Source organism: Motacilla alba, chromosome 17, assembly GCF_015832195.1.
Source record: "Motacilla alba alba isolate MOTALB_02 chromosome 17, Motacilla_alba_V1.0_pri, whole genome shotgun sequence".
Taxonomy (NCBI): domain Eukaryota; kingdom Metazoa; phylum Chordata; class Aves; order Passeriformes; family Motacillidae; genus Motacilla; species Motacilla alba.
This window is the reverse complement of record NC_052032.1, coordinates 4214767-4233331: the sequence shown is the minus strand read 5'-3', so window position 1 is coordinate 4233331 and position 18565 is coordinate 4214767. Positions and strand designations below refer to the sequence as shown.

At 44.9% G+C, this 18565-nt stretch overlaps 1 long non-coding RNA gene across 1 annotated transcript; it reads right to left on the bottom strand.

Moving 5' to 3' along the window:
* Nucleotides 1-507: 507 nt before the first annotated feature.
* Nucleotides 508-17767, bottom strand: LOC119709173. Its single transcript, XR_005259293.1, has 3 exons — nucleotides 14041-17767; nucleotides 7091-10761; nucleotides 508-2919 (listed from the first exon to the last, which is right to left on the bottom strand). It is a non-coding gene; the product is annotated as an uncharacterized LOC119709173 (long non-coding RNA).
* Between the last annotated feature and the right edge of the window lie 798 nt (nucleotides 17768-18565).

Here is an 18565-nt window from a genome sequence, read left to right as displayed (position 1 = left end):
TGTTTGGAGATTGTTTATCCAGCTGGTGATTGTTTCATTGTTTTCATGTGAATTGTTTTGACTTATTGACCAATCAGGGCCAAGCTGTGTTGGGCTCTGGGAAGAGTCACGAGTTTTCATTATTATCTTTTTAGCCTTCTGTAAGTATCCTTTCTGTATTCTTTAGCATAGTTTAGTATAATATTCTTTAATATAGTATCATAAAGTAATAAATTAGCCTTCTTAGAACATGGAGTCAGATTCATCATACCTGCCTTCATCTGGGAACCCCACAAATACAATACCTCCCCACCCTCACAGTGAAGCGTTTACAGTTTAAATCCAAATTAACCAACATGGCAGCACTTTACATCCACATTACACTCACTTTTTCCTGGTGTAAAGGCTTTCTGAGGGCAGGCATTGTGCCTAATGGTCCAAAGTGTTTGTGTGCCAGCAGGCAGCCTGGATAATCCTCCACCTGAGCAATATGATCATTTAGCAGTGGTATCAGTCCTCTGCCTCCTCCTTCAAGATTTCTGCCACAGGCTTTGAAGGAAAGCTGACTCCTTTCCTCCCCAACAGAACAAAAGCATAAACAACTTCATTACGTCATATATTAGTTAAAAATCAGAAAAATTTGCACTGGGAACCATGCATTAAAGGTACATGGCCATCCTCTCCTCTGCCTGGGTACTCTGGGAGCTGCCCAGTCCCTGTCACCCATCAGGATGGATTACATCTGTGCTCACTAATTTCACAGCCTGTAAATTACAGGCATACCCTGCGTATCTTCATCTCATTAGAGAAGGTTAATTTAAGTAGACAATCAACAAAAATACAGAAAACTGGTATGGAAAGAGGATTTTGCTGTGTCTCTGACAGACAATGAATTCACAACCCCAACATCTGCCACCACTAGAGAGAAAATGCTGGAGGAAAAAAAAAGGAAAAAAAATAAAGGAACTCATTGCTATTTCCTCTGATGAATGGTGAATTTCCAATTAGCATTTTAATTACTCAAGCCAGACTTTCAGCTGGTTTGATGATCACAAGAAATTCCATAAGCAACAAGTCATCTTGGTTTGTCAGCGTGTGATGGGGTAATGCAGAATGCACTTACAGGGGTTGGCCTGTGAGACTGTTTCTCTTCTGGAAAAATCTTACAGCATTAATTGTTCTCAAGTATTTATTTATAATTTTACATAATTTTTATATAGTCTATATACTTTTACACTTTTTTTATGGCCCAAGAAAACCATACAAGACTGTTGTACCTGAGGCCTTTGGTCTAAATGGTATAGATTTATTTTCTGGCAGATCCTAGAGCAAATCCATCAGTGGGATCCCAAACACCTCAACCTGTTTCACGTGCCTGAGCAAATCCTTCAGCAAATCCATCTTGTATAATTTCAGACACCTTTGTGTGTCCTTCACCTGAGCTAATCCTACAGCAAACTTGTCCCTGGGGACTGATGGATGGGCTCCTCCCTGCAGAAGGTCTGGTGGTGATACCTCTGTCACCTTTCTGTTTGTATAACCAAAAAACCAAAAAAGAGAAGGACATTTTTTTTAAGTTCCTGTGCAGAGTTGGGAATTTCTGTGTCCTCTGGTGAAGGAGAACAAGCAGAGATGTTGTTAATCTTGCAGGTGAGGAGTGCAACTTTGGCTATCCCAAACTTTGCATTCTGTTTCTGCACCACAGCAACACCAGTGGGGTTGGCATGGGACACACTCCTGCCACAGGCAGGGTTTTCCAGAAGGTCAAGGATGCCATTGCTAACAGAGATGCTGACACAGGCTGCTCCTGTAATTCCAGGCCCTGGCTTGGACACCTCGTGCTTTGCCTTGATGGGAAAAGCCAGCAGGTGGAAAGATGTGCTCAGCTTTGAACCCTCAGCTTGGTGCTGAAGGGCCACAAACCTGGCAATGAGCTGGCATCAGCAACGATCGGACAAATCTTACAGGTACTCAGAAAGGTCTTAGTCTTAGATCTAAGACTTTAAATGGTTGACCTGGGGGGTTGGATTATTCCAGTCTGGTGATTTGAGCAGATCTGTAACTGATCAAGATGAGGATGGGCCCTTTGGGCCCTTGTAGACCATCATTCTTCATTTTTATTCTCTGTCCACTTCAGTCATATTTTTCTCCCATTTTGGTTTGCTGATGTTGGTGTTTTTCCTGGGAATTCTTCCTTTTCCCTCCATTTGTATGTGATTTCCCATCCTCTCTGGATGTCCATCCTAGAGCAGCCTTCTCTGGTGTAAAGCTACCAGCACATCATGGGTGTATATCCATCATCTCTGAAAATACCCCCTTCTCTCCCTAGCAGTAATCAGGACCAAATCTGTTTACTTGAGAAAAAAATTACACTTGGGGGGCAATCATTTATTCAGAGCAAAGAAAACCAAAACAACCAAGCCAGCAGTGCCCGTTTCATTAAATGGACAAATGAGAGGTTTTTAAGTTCTTGGCAGTCTGATGGATAAAGGTACCTTGTCAGAAGGTCCCTCTAGATTGAGTTGCAAACAAAAGAGAGGAAAAGCTTGGGAGGAAAAGCAGATTTTTGGTGACAGAATGAGCAGATCTGACTCACAGCTCTGGTTTCTGTGGTGCAGCTGTCCAAGGTGCTGCCAGGTGTGTGCCCAGACACCTACACTGGATGGACACTGGACCTCTTTCCTTTTTTTTTTCCAAAGTGTTCCTGTCAGGTCAATCCTTCACTGCAGCTTTTCTTCTTACTTCTCACATCCTACTCCTGCACCCCATCCTTTCATCCTCAGTGAGGCTGACCAGACTCATTCCCTTCTTGCAGTATATTTTATTTATGCATTTATGTTATTTTTCCCTCGAAGGTCCAAAGGTGGACGTGGCTCTGTCGCTTGGAGAAGTTCCTCAAGCACCAGGAGCAGAGCTGTGTAAATCACAGGGAATCCCATCCTGCCCAGTGAAATGAGAAAAAAAAAAAATTACAGAAATTATCTCTACCTTCCCTTTCCCCTTTCTGCCTCACATCCTCTACATCCTGTTTTTCCCTTTCCTCCTTGCAATTCCAGCCCTTTCCCATCCCTTTCCAGCTCACAACAGTCTGGTAGGATTTCACCAATGCAGGCAAGTGGAACACTTCACTTCCAATCCCTGAACGAGGCCAGGGCACAGAGGAGTTTATTATATCATAAATTAGAACATGAAAAGCTAATACATTTTATACATTTGTCAGAGAGGGAGAGAGAGAGGAGGAAAAACCTTTGCTGCCAGGTTCCTCATAGCAAATCTGTCACGCTGGAGAGAGGCTGCTGGAAGGGAAGTATTTACAGACAGACAGAGAGAGCCCTGGTGCAGAATAGCAAAGCTCCTGCTAGATGCTCCAGGGCTGTGGCAGGAACCAGGATGAAGTTCTCAAACCAAACCACACACAGCCCTCCACAAGCACCTCAGCTCTTCTTGTGTGGAGATAAAATGATGCCCCCATGGGGAAGCTCCCTGTGGCTGCTGGGGGCTTTGGGTGGCTGAGGAATCACGGGGTGCTGCTGGTCTTTGTGTTGTGGGTCTGAGTTTACCTGGTGCTGCTTTACAGAGAAAAAGGGGGGAAAGCATATGCAGAGATGGGCAACAGAGCTGGGGAAGGGGCTGGAGCCCCAGGAGAGGCTGAGGGAGCTGGGAAGGGACTCAGCCTGGAGAAAAGGAGGCTCAGGGGGGCTCTTGTGGCTCTGCACAACTCCTGACAGGAGGGGACAGCCAGGGGGTCAGGCTGTGCTCCAGGGAACAGGGACAGGAGCAGAGGGAATGGCCTCAGGGCAGGCTCAGGTTGGACATCAGGAAGCATTTCTTCCCTGAAAGGATTTTCAGGCATTGGAACAGACTGCCCACAGTGATGGAATCACCATCCCTGGAAGAGTTTAAAAGGCATGTGGATGTGGCACTTTGGGATGTGGTGATATCAAGAGATGGACTCAGTGATCTTACAGGTCTTTTCCAACCTTAATGATTCTCGGATTCTAACTCAGATCCAAGTAGATTTATACAGAGGAATTTTCTGGGAAATCTGTTCTACCTGCCAGGCACACATCCCTGTGGCTTTCTTGCTCTGTGTTCATTTCTAGGTGGATTGTCTCATTTTAATGGAGCTTTGGCCCAGTCCCACAGCACCCCCAGTCCCTGTGATGTTGCATTTCTGCTGCCTGGCAGATCCAGTGACGATGGGCTTCATATCTCTCCTTCCACAATCCAAAACTCAAGGCAGGAAGGCGTTTCCCAGACATCATCTCCCTTGAAACTCTCAGCAAGTCAGACTTAATTAAGACAAAGAACAGCAAAAAGCAATAATAATTAAAACTTAGAGTTGCCTGCACAGACGAGGAAGTAGAAGGAGCTCATGCTGGCAGGAGCATGGTGTCTGAGGCTGGCATTCCCCACAGCCAGGTCCTTTATCCACAAGGATTCACAGAATCACTGGGTTGGAAGAGACCTTCAAGATCATCGAGTCCAACCCAGCCCCAACACCTCAACTCAACTCTGGCACCCAGTACCACATCCAGGCTTTGTTAAACACACCCAGGGATGGTGACTCCACCACCTCCCTGAGCAGCCATTCCAGAACTTTATCATCCTTTCTGTGAAAAACTTCTTCCTAATACCCAACCTAAATTTCCCTTGGCACAGCTTGAGACTGTGTCCTCTGGTTCTGTCAGTGCTGCCTGGAGAAAGAGCCCAACCCCAGCTGAGCACAGGCACCTTTCAGGAGCTGCAGAGAGTGATGAGGATGAAGCATGGGAGATGGCAGTGGTGGTGCCCGCAAGAGTTTAGCTGAAATTACCCACAAAAGATGTTTCTCCTGGCTGAATTGTCCCTCAGGCAGCTGCTGAACTGGTGAGGGAAAGGCAGGAGTTGTTGCTTTGGTTATTTCAGGCTTGACCACCCCCAGGCCTCAGGACCCAGCTGGAGGCACAGCTGGAGGCACAGCTGGAGGCACACCTGTGGGACTGTTGCTTTTGGGAGCATTAATCTCTCTGGGGTGAAAGGTGCACTGGGACACAGCACTGGTTGGAGGAACAGCCAAGGAAACCCATCTAATCTGCACCGTGTCCTGACATCAGCTGAGAGCAGCACAGCAAGAGGGAAAGCGTGCAGCAATTCTTCCTCTGAATGCTCTTCCAAGCCCTGTAAAAGCACCTGGCAGTGGCTCCCTGAGCTTTTGCCACCTCTGGTCCTTTCTGGGTCCTGATTCCTTGGCTCCTGCCATGGCTGTGGGTGTCACTGCATCACAATTCTCAGATCCCTGCTGCTGCCATCCCAGTTCTCTTTGCCCAAAGCAGTCTCTTTTTCACAGAAGGATTTTACTCTCTCCACCCTTTAGACTCCCTCCTTTGCTCCTCTTCCCCAGCCTCTTTGCTCCATGTGGGAAAATGATCATTGGTAGTCCTGAAATTTGGGGCAGACACCAAAACACAGAGCTCAGGAGAGCAGGTGGAGCCAGGCTCCACTATGGTCAGATCCATCTCCCTCCAGAGCTTGGCTTGGCCCCCAGTGTTGTGTCCCATCTTCCTTGCCAGGGTAGCTTTTCAGGCACTCACAGAAGCTGTCAGACAAAACACTCCAGATTAATCCCACTCTCTTCCTCTCTCTTTTTAGAAACTTTTAATTAGTCCCCAACTCAGTACCATTATTAGTATTTGTTATTAAGTATTAAAACTGCTCACCCCCAGCTCCTTCTCCCTCTGCTTCCCTCTTGCAGCCCTTTGTTTTAATTGTTATATTTTTTCATCAGTGATCAGCCAAGCTTCCCTAATGATCTAGGCTCATTTAAAGGGTTTATAACTCCGGCACAAAACTCCAATAAAAAAGCGGCAGCCTTGCTGGGAACCTCCTGGGGCTACTCAGCAGCCAGGAACACAAACTCATTTAACACTTGCCTGTTCCCCCCTTTTCTTAGTCACCACCACCCCTTCTGTCAAAATATCTTCCTCTGCATGCACAGAAACCTTTCATTTTTCCTTTTCCACATCTTTCCCTCTCAATTCTTTTTCTCTACGGATCGAGACAGGAGAACTGGAAAAATCCTTGATTAGGCATGTGGTGGAGTTAACAGCAAATAGACCAAACCCACTGTTCCTCCCAGCCTTTTCCCTGCCAATGCTGCATCCCTGTCCCCTCTCAAGAGGAAAAACACAGAGAGTTGTAGTGAGGCTGAGGAAAGAAATGATCTGGCTGTATTTCTCCTGAAGTATATTTAGCAGTTGCAAGTTACCCCTCTAGAGAGCTTAAAAGCCTCTTTTACAAATCTGCAAGTTGGCACTGCCTTTCCCTCCTTGCTCTTCTCCCTTTGCAAGAGGTGTAGATTTACACACCGTAGACAAAGGCTGGCTTGGCAAACTCTCAGAGTCTTGGCCCAGCTTCCCGTCGAGTACAGATGTTGCTTCCAAACCTGTCTTTAGCCTTGTGCACAGCCAGCAGGAAATTCGTGGGGATCCAGGCAGGAGGAGGAGTGCAAGCTGTTCTCCAGGAACAGAGACCATGACCTAGACTTAGGTAGGCTCTAATGTGACCTACTGGGCTTCTTGCCCATGGCCTTGGGCACTGGGCCATTAGCCAGGGTAAGGGGCAAGCCAGGAGAACACAGTGACCTCCTTGTAGCAAGCTTTTTGAGGGAAACCTCACAAAAGCTATTCCATCTCTCTAATTATACAAAAAAACCCCTTCTGAAATGAGGAGGAAAGAAGGGGCTGTGAATGGTAAAAAGGAAATGAGTAGAGCAAGGCACGGGGTGGATTTATGTCACCTGCCTTTAGCCATCTGCCATGCGGATACTTCCATCTGAGCTGTCACTGTGCCTCTCCCTGGAAATGCCATAGGGAAAATGAACACTTTTAACACCCTGGTTACCCTGCCCTTGTAAACCAGTGGAATATTGACCTTTTTATACTGAAAAGACCCCCAGTTCTTCCAGCTGACTACTTCCCAGAGCCATCCATTTCAAAATTATGGAGCAAACGATGCCATTAAATGGTCTTGCTTTGAAGTCACTGTTGCTCCCAGGACAACATCACACCTGCAATGACCATGGGAGTCACAATTGCATTGATACACTTTACAAGCAGCCTTTTGTTCTCACTTGAAAGGAGCTCAGCTGAAAGGCCCAGCAATGTGTTCAGTCATCTTCAAAAAGCCAGAATCATTTGGTGGGAATAAACAGTCAGAGCTCCTCAGTCAGTCATTTGAAAAGGACAGCTTCCCAAGGAACTGCAGCACTATCCTCCCTTGTCTAGCTGCTGGGCTCCTCGGAGAGGTGATTTCTGTAGCTTCTTTGACACACATTTATCATCAGCAGTTTGAGTTTTGGGGAGAGAGAGAAATAGCAAAAGAAACAAATCAACCCACTGAAATATTTAATGAAAGGTGGGGGGAAAATCAGAAGGTTTTGGGGTATTCAATAGTATTGGGTTTTCATCTTGGGCTGAAAGGGCAGCACACTAAGTAGGATCTGTGGAGGATGCCTGCAATTAGAGACCTGCTTGGTGATACAGAGCTGTATCCTCCTTGTTTCCAGCTGCTACATTTAATTAAAAGAAAGCTAAACAATCCATTACATTAAATTACTTTCTGCACATTACTTTTCCACATAGACAACTGAAATGGTTGCCACAGGGATGCTATCTGACCGCAGGCTGGAAAGGAGATAAACCATTCTCAAAATTATTCTATCTTTGCTTGAAATATCACCCCAATGACCTGGTCAGGAGCCACTCCTGACTGTGTGAGGGCCTACAAAACTGGTGGTGATTCACTAGGAATGTGAGAGGCATTAATGGACTGTAATCCCAGCCTCATCTTGCTTATTCCTGCATCATGTCACAAGATGATAAGGATGCCAAATCACTCTAATGTTGTGGCAAACAAAAGGGTTTCTTTCATGTTTCCTCTCAGTACTCTCTGTCACCTTCACCACGGAATCTGCAGTAAATAAAATCATAACATGAGTTAGTCTCTACCTCAGCTGCTTCTTCAGAGTTTCTAATCAGTACCAAACAGTCCATATACCTTGTTTCACCTTCTAACTTAAATAGTCCTTTGATACTAGAAGTCAAGTATGCCAGAGATATCTTGAAATATCTCGTGGAAATTAATTTGTAGGAAAACTCCTTGTCCCTGTGGGCTTTTTGTTTTCCTTTCAATTCTTGTCAAAAAAGGACAAAAATGTTTGGAATCTTCCTCAATAATCCATTAGGCCACAGAGCAGCCTTTGCCTCCTGGAGAGGAGCTCCCTAGGAGCACAGCCCGAGTCTGCAGGCTGTGCAGCAGGGAAGGAGATGCTGGTTAAAGCCCTGCTCTGACAGCCCCTGTGTGCCGCCACCAAGCCCCTGACTCACCACTCTGCCATTTAAAAAACATTTGGGTCTTAAAGCAGCTCCCAAAGCGTGACCAGTTTGAGGCAAAACCAACCTGGACTGGCTTCAGGAGGAGAGCTGAACAAAAACAACATCCTGGCTTGCCTCTGTGCCACTGTCACAGCTCTGCCCTTATTTTCTGCACTCCACGCCACTTTCCCTCTGAGATAATTGTTGCCAAGTGGCTATTTGGAACACGGTTGAGTGCAGATTGTTAAAGGAGAGATAGGCTTCTGCTTCTGTCTTGCTGACTATTTTTGCTTTATTCCCCATCTCAGACAAAAACATTCCGAGGGTATCTGTTTACTGTTTGTGCATAATGCATTATGGTCGGCAATGGTCTCTTCCTCCCTCATTTTACAGCATTTGCACCTCATCCTGGGGTGACCTCCCAGCAGCAGCACAGACCTTTATGACCACAGAGCTCCAGCCCTATCACTCTCTCCCTGAGCCAGCCTTCCAGAAGGAGGATGCCACTGGCCTTGGGTTTGGGCGCACAGTGGGAAATGTGTTCACTGGCTGGACCGAGGACAGCCTCACTCTGTCTCACATTTGCCCTATTTGAAGCCTGTGAACTGCTAGACTGGGTTTGCACTTACAAACATCCTCTTAACCCCAGCAGCATGAGCTGAGTCGTTCAGCAGTCTCATCCAGACAAGCACCTTACTCAAATACCTTGGGAATTATCCCATCCTCTCTCTGAATCTGAGGTCACGGGGCATACGAGGCAGGAATCACAGATTCTGGTGATGGCCATGAGAGAGGAGCTTTATGAAAGAAGGAGGAAGGAAGCTCAGGCTATGTCTACTTTGTCATGATCATAGTAAATACCAATATTTTGGTTTTAAAAGAAAAAAATATTGTCAATTAATCGCCCCCTGGAAAGCATCCTGCTTCACTCCACTATGTCTTCATACAAGGAAGTTATTCCTGCAGCTTTATGGAATGAAGAAAACCACATCTCACACTGGGGACCTCTTCTCCACAAAAGACCCAGAAGCCAACCAAAAAGGCAGTAGGTCAAACACATTAACAACTAATTTGTATTATATGTAATATATTTTCTCTCTGACTGTTTTTAATTCTCCCCTAGCAGCATAAGCTATTCACCCTCAAAGCTTTCAGCCTCTTCTGAAATGTCAGTGGTCATCTCACAGGCTGTATTTGTATCTGTAGGTCCCCATCAGCGCTGGGCAAAGATGGAGTGAAAAGAATGATGTTTTTCAAGCCCTGCAGTCAGGTCCTCAATGTTCCCAGCATCTGACTCTTGCCTGCAGAGGTGTGAATCAAATTCTGGTTTCCCATGTGGTCACACCAGATGGTTGGCTCAAAACCCATCATTTCTTTACAGCAAAACTCACTAGACACAGACAGTAACCATAAGATATGTTGGAAACTCGGCTCTCGTATAATTTAGACTGCTGACACCCATACAAAGGATCCTTCACCCGACTCCTTTTGTCAGCTCTTCAAGAATGGTTTCTGTGCTGAAAACATCCTGAAACATTTCGAGGCAGCGACAAAAATACATTCTTATAGTCAGCCTGCATCCTCTCATTCTGAAAGGTCTTGTTGTTACTTCTGAACTTTGAGTGTCAAATAACATTCAAGGATCATTTCAGATGCCCCAGAAGGCAGCACTGCTCCCAAGGAATCCTTGGAAGCAGCTATGCAGGACAGCAGGTCACATTCCAATATTATTTCATTGTCTGTGGTCCATTGCAATGGGTTCTGGAATTTACTGGGGGTGGACCCTTCCAACCACATCACACTGTGCCTTCTACAAAAGAATTGGGAATGCTGAGTAAGTCCCTGCCCTGGTGAAATTGTGAAGGGAGCACTGGAGAGAACATTATTCACTAAAGCAAATAAAAATCTCGGAAGGAGACTGCGTTGAAAACGATCATATGCTTGGGAAATCTGGCTCTGTGTGTTTAGTGACCACAAGAGGTCAGGGCATCAGTTTTCCATTGCATCTTAAAAGCAACCTCTCAAAGAGCCTGGAGCTAGGATACTATTTTAGCTGAGACTGTTCAGCTCAGAAATTTCATCTCTAAACATTCCTTAACAGGGGTTACCACAGGAGCAGCAGCCCTTCTTTTCTTTGCACTTGAGTCTATCAGGATAATAGTCGGGTTTGTCTCTCTTTATGTTCCAGGTCTTGCTCCACAGTTTGAGGGTTTACACAAATATTATATTTTACACTAAAAGCCACAGTCAACACCTCCATTTCCTTGCCACAACCAGACTTCCTTCATTAGGAATAAACCATGTTGGTGACGAAGCTGTCCCAGGTGTGACCTCAGGTGTGTAGAGTTTCCTCCTGCAGAAGCTTTTAAGCATCAAAAGCCTTTTTCTCCCTTCCAAATCCACTTCTTCAGCATGAGTAAAGGTCAGTCTATGAGACAGAAAATGCATTACATATTTCAACTCCAAATTAAGACTATTTCTGCAAATGCAGTTCTCCATCTATGAGAGGTCAATGTCAGGCAGACAGAGGAAAAAGGAGATGTATAAAATGGTAACATATTCTTGACATATATATATATATGTGTGTATATATATGTATGTGTATATATATATAAATAAAACTATAGGAACCATGTACACACTTGCCCTCTGAGAACCACTTTCTGTGGCTCCTCTTTTTACTAATGTAGTTTTTCTAGAGAGTGTCCTGTCCAGGCGCTAGCTGGGCTTGACCCAGTTTGGTGTATAAAAACAGACATGATTGCTGCCTGGGATATTAGATGATGAATTTTTCATATTCAGCCTCGTTTCACTGCAAAGTCCAGCCTCAGTCCCCCCTCTGTCTGCAGCACGTCCCCTTTAGCAGGTCCTGCTTTGTGAAATTGCATTTCTTTGTTTACTCTGCATGACGCCAAGAAATGCCTTTCTTTCCCTTCTTTTTTTTTTTTTTTTCTTTTCTTTATTTTTGAAGTGAAAGTTATTAAGCTACTTCTGGCATAATACCTCTAAATGCCGAGTTCGTGAGAGGGAATTTTAACTTGGTTAATCTGACACAAATGAAAAACTATTCAAGGCTTGAGATGACTGGAAAGTTTAGTGTCATGGCTTTTTCAGGAGAAAAAGAGGGTTCTCAGCAAAATTTCATTTGAGCACTTGACGTTATTTATTTCCTTTAAAGCGTTGAGCATGGTTTAAAGACACAGGAAAAACTGAACTAATGGTTCTGCTCGCTGCTGGGGGGCACATGGGGCAGAGAGAAGGGCAGAGGGGATGGAGAGTGTTCTCCTTATTGATGTGGGACAGTGGGTAACTGCTCCCACTGCGAGCTGGATCCTGCAGGCTTGCTCAGGGCTGGAATGGAAATGTCACTCTCTTAAAAGTTAAATTTCAACTGCCATCATTTCTGTGACTATTAGCAGCTGAGGAAAATGGGAAGGAGAGGCTCACTGTGATACAGAGACCTCATAAGTCTGAGATCATTCCATTCCTTGTTCAAAGCCATTACATCTGAATTAAAGATGTCTTGGGATGATCCTCATTCAAAAGTTTTTTCCATTTTTTATTTGCATGTCTTGGGATCAAAAAGAAACAGCATCTGCCAGAGTTAGGCTATGCCAATGCTCAGAGGGGAGGTCCCAGGACAGTGGATAAACTTCCATGTCTGGGGGGACAACTCTGGAGATCTGAGGACCATTTTCAGAGCTGTGCTGTGAACTGGTGGAGTCCCAGCGTCTTTCCCTCCTGGAAGGAGGGAGTGGGGTGTGTGTTTGAGTGTTGCCTTCACTCCTGAGCAGTAGCTGGGATAAATGGGCTGAAGCTTCCCTCTACTTTTTGCTCCAATAACCATGTATCAGGTTTTCCACAGAGCTGAGCTGAAACCATGATTCATAATCAGTTTCGTTTGCGAAATGTTCTTCTAATTGATCAGACGGAGACCAATTTCAGTGTGGGAAACTGAACCCTGAGAAAATTAATTACCCGCCAGGCTAAACCCATTTCCTTTGGCCCAAGTACAGCTTATTGTATGTTACTGAGAGATGACTGGCTGTCGAGAGAAAGGCAATGCTATAATTCTTTCTAGGACACGCTACATTGGAAGCAGATAAAGTGCTGCTGGCTGAGGGCACTGCCTATGCAGAGTGGGGAGGTGGCACAGGGAAAGGGGAAAAGGGACAGTAAATACATGGCAAAAGGCTCAGAGGGAGTAGAGATAAGTGGAAGGAGAAAATACACCAATTTTAAAATCCCAGATTCTCCTAGGGATTAGTCACTACAGAGTTTGCCTTTGGGGACAAGGGGTTTTAACATTTCCTGTGCCTCCTTGGTGCTCATTTTGCACCTGTGAGATATGGAGGGATGTCACAGACCCTGGGCAAAAGACACAGGCAGAGAGAGATTTTTTTTTTTTTTTTTTTTTTTTTTGCTGTGATGCTCCAGTAATGAGGGTAGTGAACTTAGCAAGGCTCCACAGCCTCGGGGCAGGAAGGCTTAGAATAAATGCTGTAACTGAGCAGAAAGCATCAGGGAGTAAAAGCAGGCTCTCTTTCCTCCTTTAGGCTGAGGAGATGAGGAAGATCCAGGGGGTCACAGGTGGCTGCACAGGAATGTGAAGGAGGGTGTTGCATCCCTGCTCCCAGCACGGGAATTGCTGCTCTTGCAGCTGACTGCCATCCCCTTCTCTTCCAAGGGCTCCTGGCATCAGGATCCCAAACTCAAAGCCCTCCAAGACAGGAGGCATTACAGATTTTTTAATTAAAGCCAATTGGGTAATGAAAGTAGCAGGAGTATGTTCCCACTCTATGAATGGGTAAATGAAAGCTCCCAGCAAAGACGGCAGACACGGAGTCTGGGTGGGGAACAGATTTTAGATGGAAATTCTAACGGCTGCCATCTTTAAGCTAATGACATCCTGCCCACACAATTGTGCCATCTTCCAGGGTAGAAAAATAACCTCAGAGGGAACATGGATCTCCTTCTTTTTAGACTGGGCTTTAACAGTGAAAAACATTAGTGTTAGAGGATACTCAGGCTGCAATCCCCTGACAGTAAGAGCCAGCTACTCTCCAGCTGCTCCAGGTTAATAGAAATACTTCCTTGGCTAGACCCCAGCACAAAACAAAATAGGATTTACAGCCAGAGTAAAGCTAATCAAAGAAAAAGGACAAAGGTTTATCAGCAGCCAGAACTTTTCAGAAGCAAAGAACTTAGTGATGTCTGGGTCAACAATGTTCTTGTGCTTCAGAGAGCCCTCAATGCAGATTGCTTGGGGGATACCTTGCCTTGATGGGAAGTTTTAACCCTTTGGCTTTTGAAAGGACACGGTCTAGGTGTATTTATTGGAAAACCTCAAATTCAAACAAAATAATCTCTGTGTTGCTGCCAGCCTTTTATCAGCGTCTGTGTGAAGGTGCTCTCAGGAGCTCCGTGTAAATGCGATGTACTTAAGAAACAAAGGTTGAGTGGAATGACCTCTTCAAATGCAGATGTCAGGCGTCTTTAAAGCCCTGGGGTTCAAAGATCACAAAGCTGGGTTAAGGCTCCTACTCTGTTTTCCTTCCTATCCACCTTCTTCTTGCTCTAAGAAAGACGATGGCATAATTGAGAGTCAGGCTCAGTGAGATTCTCAGGGGAAAATACAATTCTACAGTAATTCCTTATGGTACATTGTGGAATTTATTTTTAATACAGGATGTTCCTTCTCACATACCCTGCATCAGAGACCTCTGTTCCCAAAATCTGGAGTGCTCTAGGGCTCCATCTCTCTAACAGGTCATCTGGGAGGAGGAAATACTCTTCTGTGGAAGAGAGAGGGAAACCTGGGAGCAGGGAAGAGGTGCAGGAATCAACATGTGACAGAGAAAATTGAAAAAAGTGCCCACTGAATTAATGATATTGAGATAATTGCTATTCTATTTAGGACCTCTTATTTTGGCAGTGACACAGCCAAGGTGCAATACAGCTGGAAATCAAAATGGATGGAAGTTAATCCATTGAGGTTTATGGCTACTGTTAGTTTCTGATGGATCCTGATAGTCTGCTAAGCAGACACCTCACTGCCTGCCTCTTAAACCAGAGTTCACAGCTCCTCCAATCTCTTGCAGCAGGAATACTTTTATTAACCCTCTTAGTGGGTTGGAGTAGACCCTTCTCCTGGGGGAAAAGCCAGAGCTCTCTGAAGTGAAACAGCAGTTTTGAAGGGGCAAATTCCATTGATATTGTGACTGTGAGCCAGTATTTTTACAGGCAACTATGCAAGTACAAAACCACTCAAAAAAATATTGGTCAGCTAAGTCAGTTTAGCATTTTCCTACCCATCAGCTGAGCCACTATAAGAAAGATTGTGTCCACTCATCCCTTAGCTCTTGGACCAACTGCAAAACTATATTGTTTGGCTCTAGCTTTTTTCCCCCTTCTCTGCCCCTCCACTCTTCTGTCTTTCCATAGGGAAATAAAAATAACAAAAATAATTAAAAAGACAAAAGCTATTTTCTAAATACTCATTAATTTTAACACCCAGAAAAGACTGATAAAAGATCAACATGCACTTGTAGAACAGAAATTCAGGAGAGCAGCGGGAGGTGAGCAGTGACTCTCCTGGAGAATGGTGCTGCTCCAAGTGCAGCTCACCTGGCCATTCATTCAGTGCCCACTGAGGGGGAAAGGAGATGAGATATTACTCCATTATAGTCTGAATGTATAATTCATACAATGCCAATGAAATAATGATAAATGACTGAATTGTTCACAAAGGCCATTCTTCACACTTTAGCCCATTTAAAAAAAAAAAAAATCTTTTATTCCTCTCTTCTAAACTTTCTGTTAATGACTCCCCTCCTTGCCTTTGCTTCTCTTGCAGCCACTTGGCAGAGATGCTTTCAAGAGGCAGAAAGAGACTTGTTGGACAAGACATAGAGAATTGGATGAGTGGATATTGGGAACTTTCATTCAGTGAGGGTGTGAGGCCCTGGCACATGGTGCCCAGAGAAGCTGTGGCTGCCCCTAGTTTCCTGGCAGTGTCCAAGTCCAGGTTGGAGCAACGTGGGATAGTGGAAGGTGTCCCTGCCCATGGCAGGGGGTGGAAAGAGATGATCTTTGAAGTCCCTTCCAAAGTGTTCTGTGATTCTAAATCTCTCTGTCTCAATGTGTTCCCCTGAACATCCCATTATACAGCCAAGTATGAATGTGTGTGTGAGCCAGCTCACTTTATACACATCCCTCTGCCCTCTGATCTGGTTCAGACAGCCTCTGGCCATGGTCTTCTCAAGAGATGTGTCTGCCTTTCAGTTTCTTCCCCTGTTCTGTGGACAAGGAAAGGTAACAGAATATTCCAACTCAATTCTTGGTTTGTTTGGTCAGTTGTTTGCCCTCTGTGAGATGACAGCAGCACGTGACAAACACAAGGTTCTCGCACATGCACTGCAAGACTTTGGAGTCCGCAAAACCAAACCACAGCACTTTGAAGCCTTGGGCTGGATGGGAAAGCTTCCATGCTGGTAACTCACCTGCTGCTCACTCACCTGGCCCTGCCGGGTGCTCTTTATCCCTGGGAAAGGTGAGACACAGATGAGAAACTGCTGGAAATAGGAGCTGGTAAAGGAATTGCACCTTGAAGAGCCCCAGCTCTGTTGTGAGATGGATTGGGAGTGGTGGAAATATCACTCATCCCTTGCTCAGAGCTGCTGTACTCAGGTAATCAAAACCTGTGGAAAAACTTGTAAAGATTGGAGCACACAGGTGGACAGACAGTGAGATAGATCATGAGCAAAAATAAGAGTTTTAAATTGCATTTCTGTTTGTTACCTGGTTTTCCCAAGTCCGGAGTGCTCTGTCCAGTGGCACATGCTGTGGGAGCAGCCCTCTGGGGAATGAGTCCAGAAGCTGTGTCTGCACTTACAGGCCTCTTTTTGCAAATTTTTCTTATGTATATTTGAAAAGGCGAGAAAGCACCAACCAAGGATGTTTTCTAAAGGTCGAACCTTTCTTTTTGCAGGAGCTTTCCTACTCTGCTTGCTTTTATTTCCAGGTACTCCCTAAGGACTGATTGAAACTCCATGGCTCTGAGCACATCCTTTGTCCTGCTTAATCATTGTTAACAGCCCAAAAAGATGAGATAATGGCGACCCATCTTGGGGACTCCAGGATCCTGATTGTTCAGAAAGGTCATAGAAAAGCCACGTTTCTAATCTTTGCAAAAGAAGAGATTAACAGGCCGCCTTGCTGAGATGTTGGGGGGAGGAAGGAAAGGAAGAAGAAAGGTAATAGAAGGCTCTTTGGGTTTGACTTGGATACAAGGAGTAGGAACTGTGAAACAAAGCCCTGACACCCCAAAGGAAGCAGGGAAAAAAATTCCTCTGTAAAATACACAGGCATCATGAGGAGCAGCTGGGGAAAAGTGTGAAAAGATAGAGGCTTTGGGGAAAGAACATTCGGTGTAAAATGAGTCAGGGTGCTCTTTGTTCCTCCAGCATTCGAGGCTGCTGGCCTTCACCTCTGATTCCTACAGGAGACTGGCACTGGAGCTGTTGTGGCTGAAAATAAGAATTGGACAGATGGGAAGACTGGATGGGATTTGTCCCCCATTATATACTCTACAAATTAAAGCTGACAGACTCAAGGAGTTCTCCAGGCTTCCTGGAGTCCATGGAGGAATCATCACCCACGACAGGCAATTCTACCCTACCCGCAATAAAAGAAGTGACCAGTGAAGAGGGAAGAGATGCCTCAGCTCTAGATGAGCTCATCTGTCTTTGGTTGAGGTAAAAGAAAATCAAACGGGATGAGGTCAGAATGGAGAGCTAATCCCCCCTCTCCTGAGTCAGAAAAATCCCATCCAGGAGCCTCTGAGAAGTCTTTTATGGCTGGAGCAGATCCTGGGAGCACAAAGGGCTCCTGCCCCATGCTCTCATCCCATGTTATGTGTTATGGAAGGACTGGAAAATACACAAGCAGAGCTAAACATGAAAGGCTGTGTCAGACAGCCCATGATCACCTTGTTCAGCTCCATTTTGTCTGTATTTCTTCCAAATGATTAAGGAATATGTTAGGGATTGTGATTCCTCTCCCAGTTTTGAGGACGTTCTGGCAGGTGATGAGAGAAGCATTTGGGGCCAAAGACTTAAAAAATTCAGGCCCAGATTTCAAGTTTCTGAGGTTTGAAGTTATTTTATGCTGGAAGTTTGGCTCGGACACATCTTTTAGTAGTTGCTAGAATCAGACAGAATCTCCAAAGATCTGGAAGTATTCCTAGTGCAAGAAATTACCAATTTCCATATTTTTGTTGCTCTTGATGTTTCTGACATCCAGGAACAAACGATCTTCATTTAAATGAGATGAGAAAAGTATCTCCTGCAAATTATGCCATTTCTTTTCCCCATTATGTTTTTTCTGCATCTTCTGGCAGCGCTGTTGCAAAACCAGCAGCAAACGGTCAAGTGGAACTGCAAAGACAATAACTTTAATGGAAAGAAATTGGGAACTGGAAGATGACACAGATTGCATTAGGGGAAAAAAAAAGTGAAATAATATTTAATTTCCTTGGTCATAAATAATATGTCCGCCCACATTACAAACACATCAAATATGACAGGAAAAATAGGCAATGACATGAGAAAATATCATTATTTCTTCATTAAATGTTTTATACATTTATATGGGGGGGGGAATTAAAAAAAACACCCTGACAAGCAAACATATAACAGCTGAAGGGCCATTAAAGAAATGAATTAGGACTCTAGAAGTGTGCAGATGTGGAAATTGAAAGGAAAGGAAAAAACATGTCATAGGCAAAACTTGGACTGTTGTTAGAACCCAGTTCCTTTCCAGAAAGGAAGTGGGGCTGTTGTTGTGGGGCTCTGGACAGTGGGCAGCCCTTGGTAGGGACTGAGTGATCCCGTCAGGGCTGGTTTTGAGGTAAAAGAAAGGGATCTGCTCTGCCAAGTATTTTTGTGTAGTGGTGGCTGGGCAAAGAGGATTTGTACATAGCACCTTGCAGAGTGCATCAGGCTGAACACAAAACTAGAGGCACTGGAAGTTTGATGTTGATTTTGCAGGAAGCTGCTGGAAATCTGGGAAGGTCGTAGAGGTTGTGGGTGTAAATTTACATGTCGGGTTAGGGCCCAGCAGGGGAATGTCAGGAGCATTGCAACTCCAGTTGAGCTGCTCTGTTTCCAAAGAGATTTACCTTCCATGAGCATCACTTAATTATTTTCCTGGGTTTCAGTTTCTTGTGCACA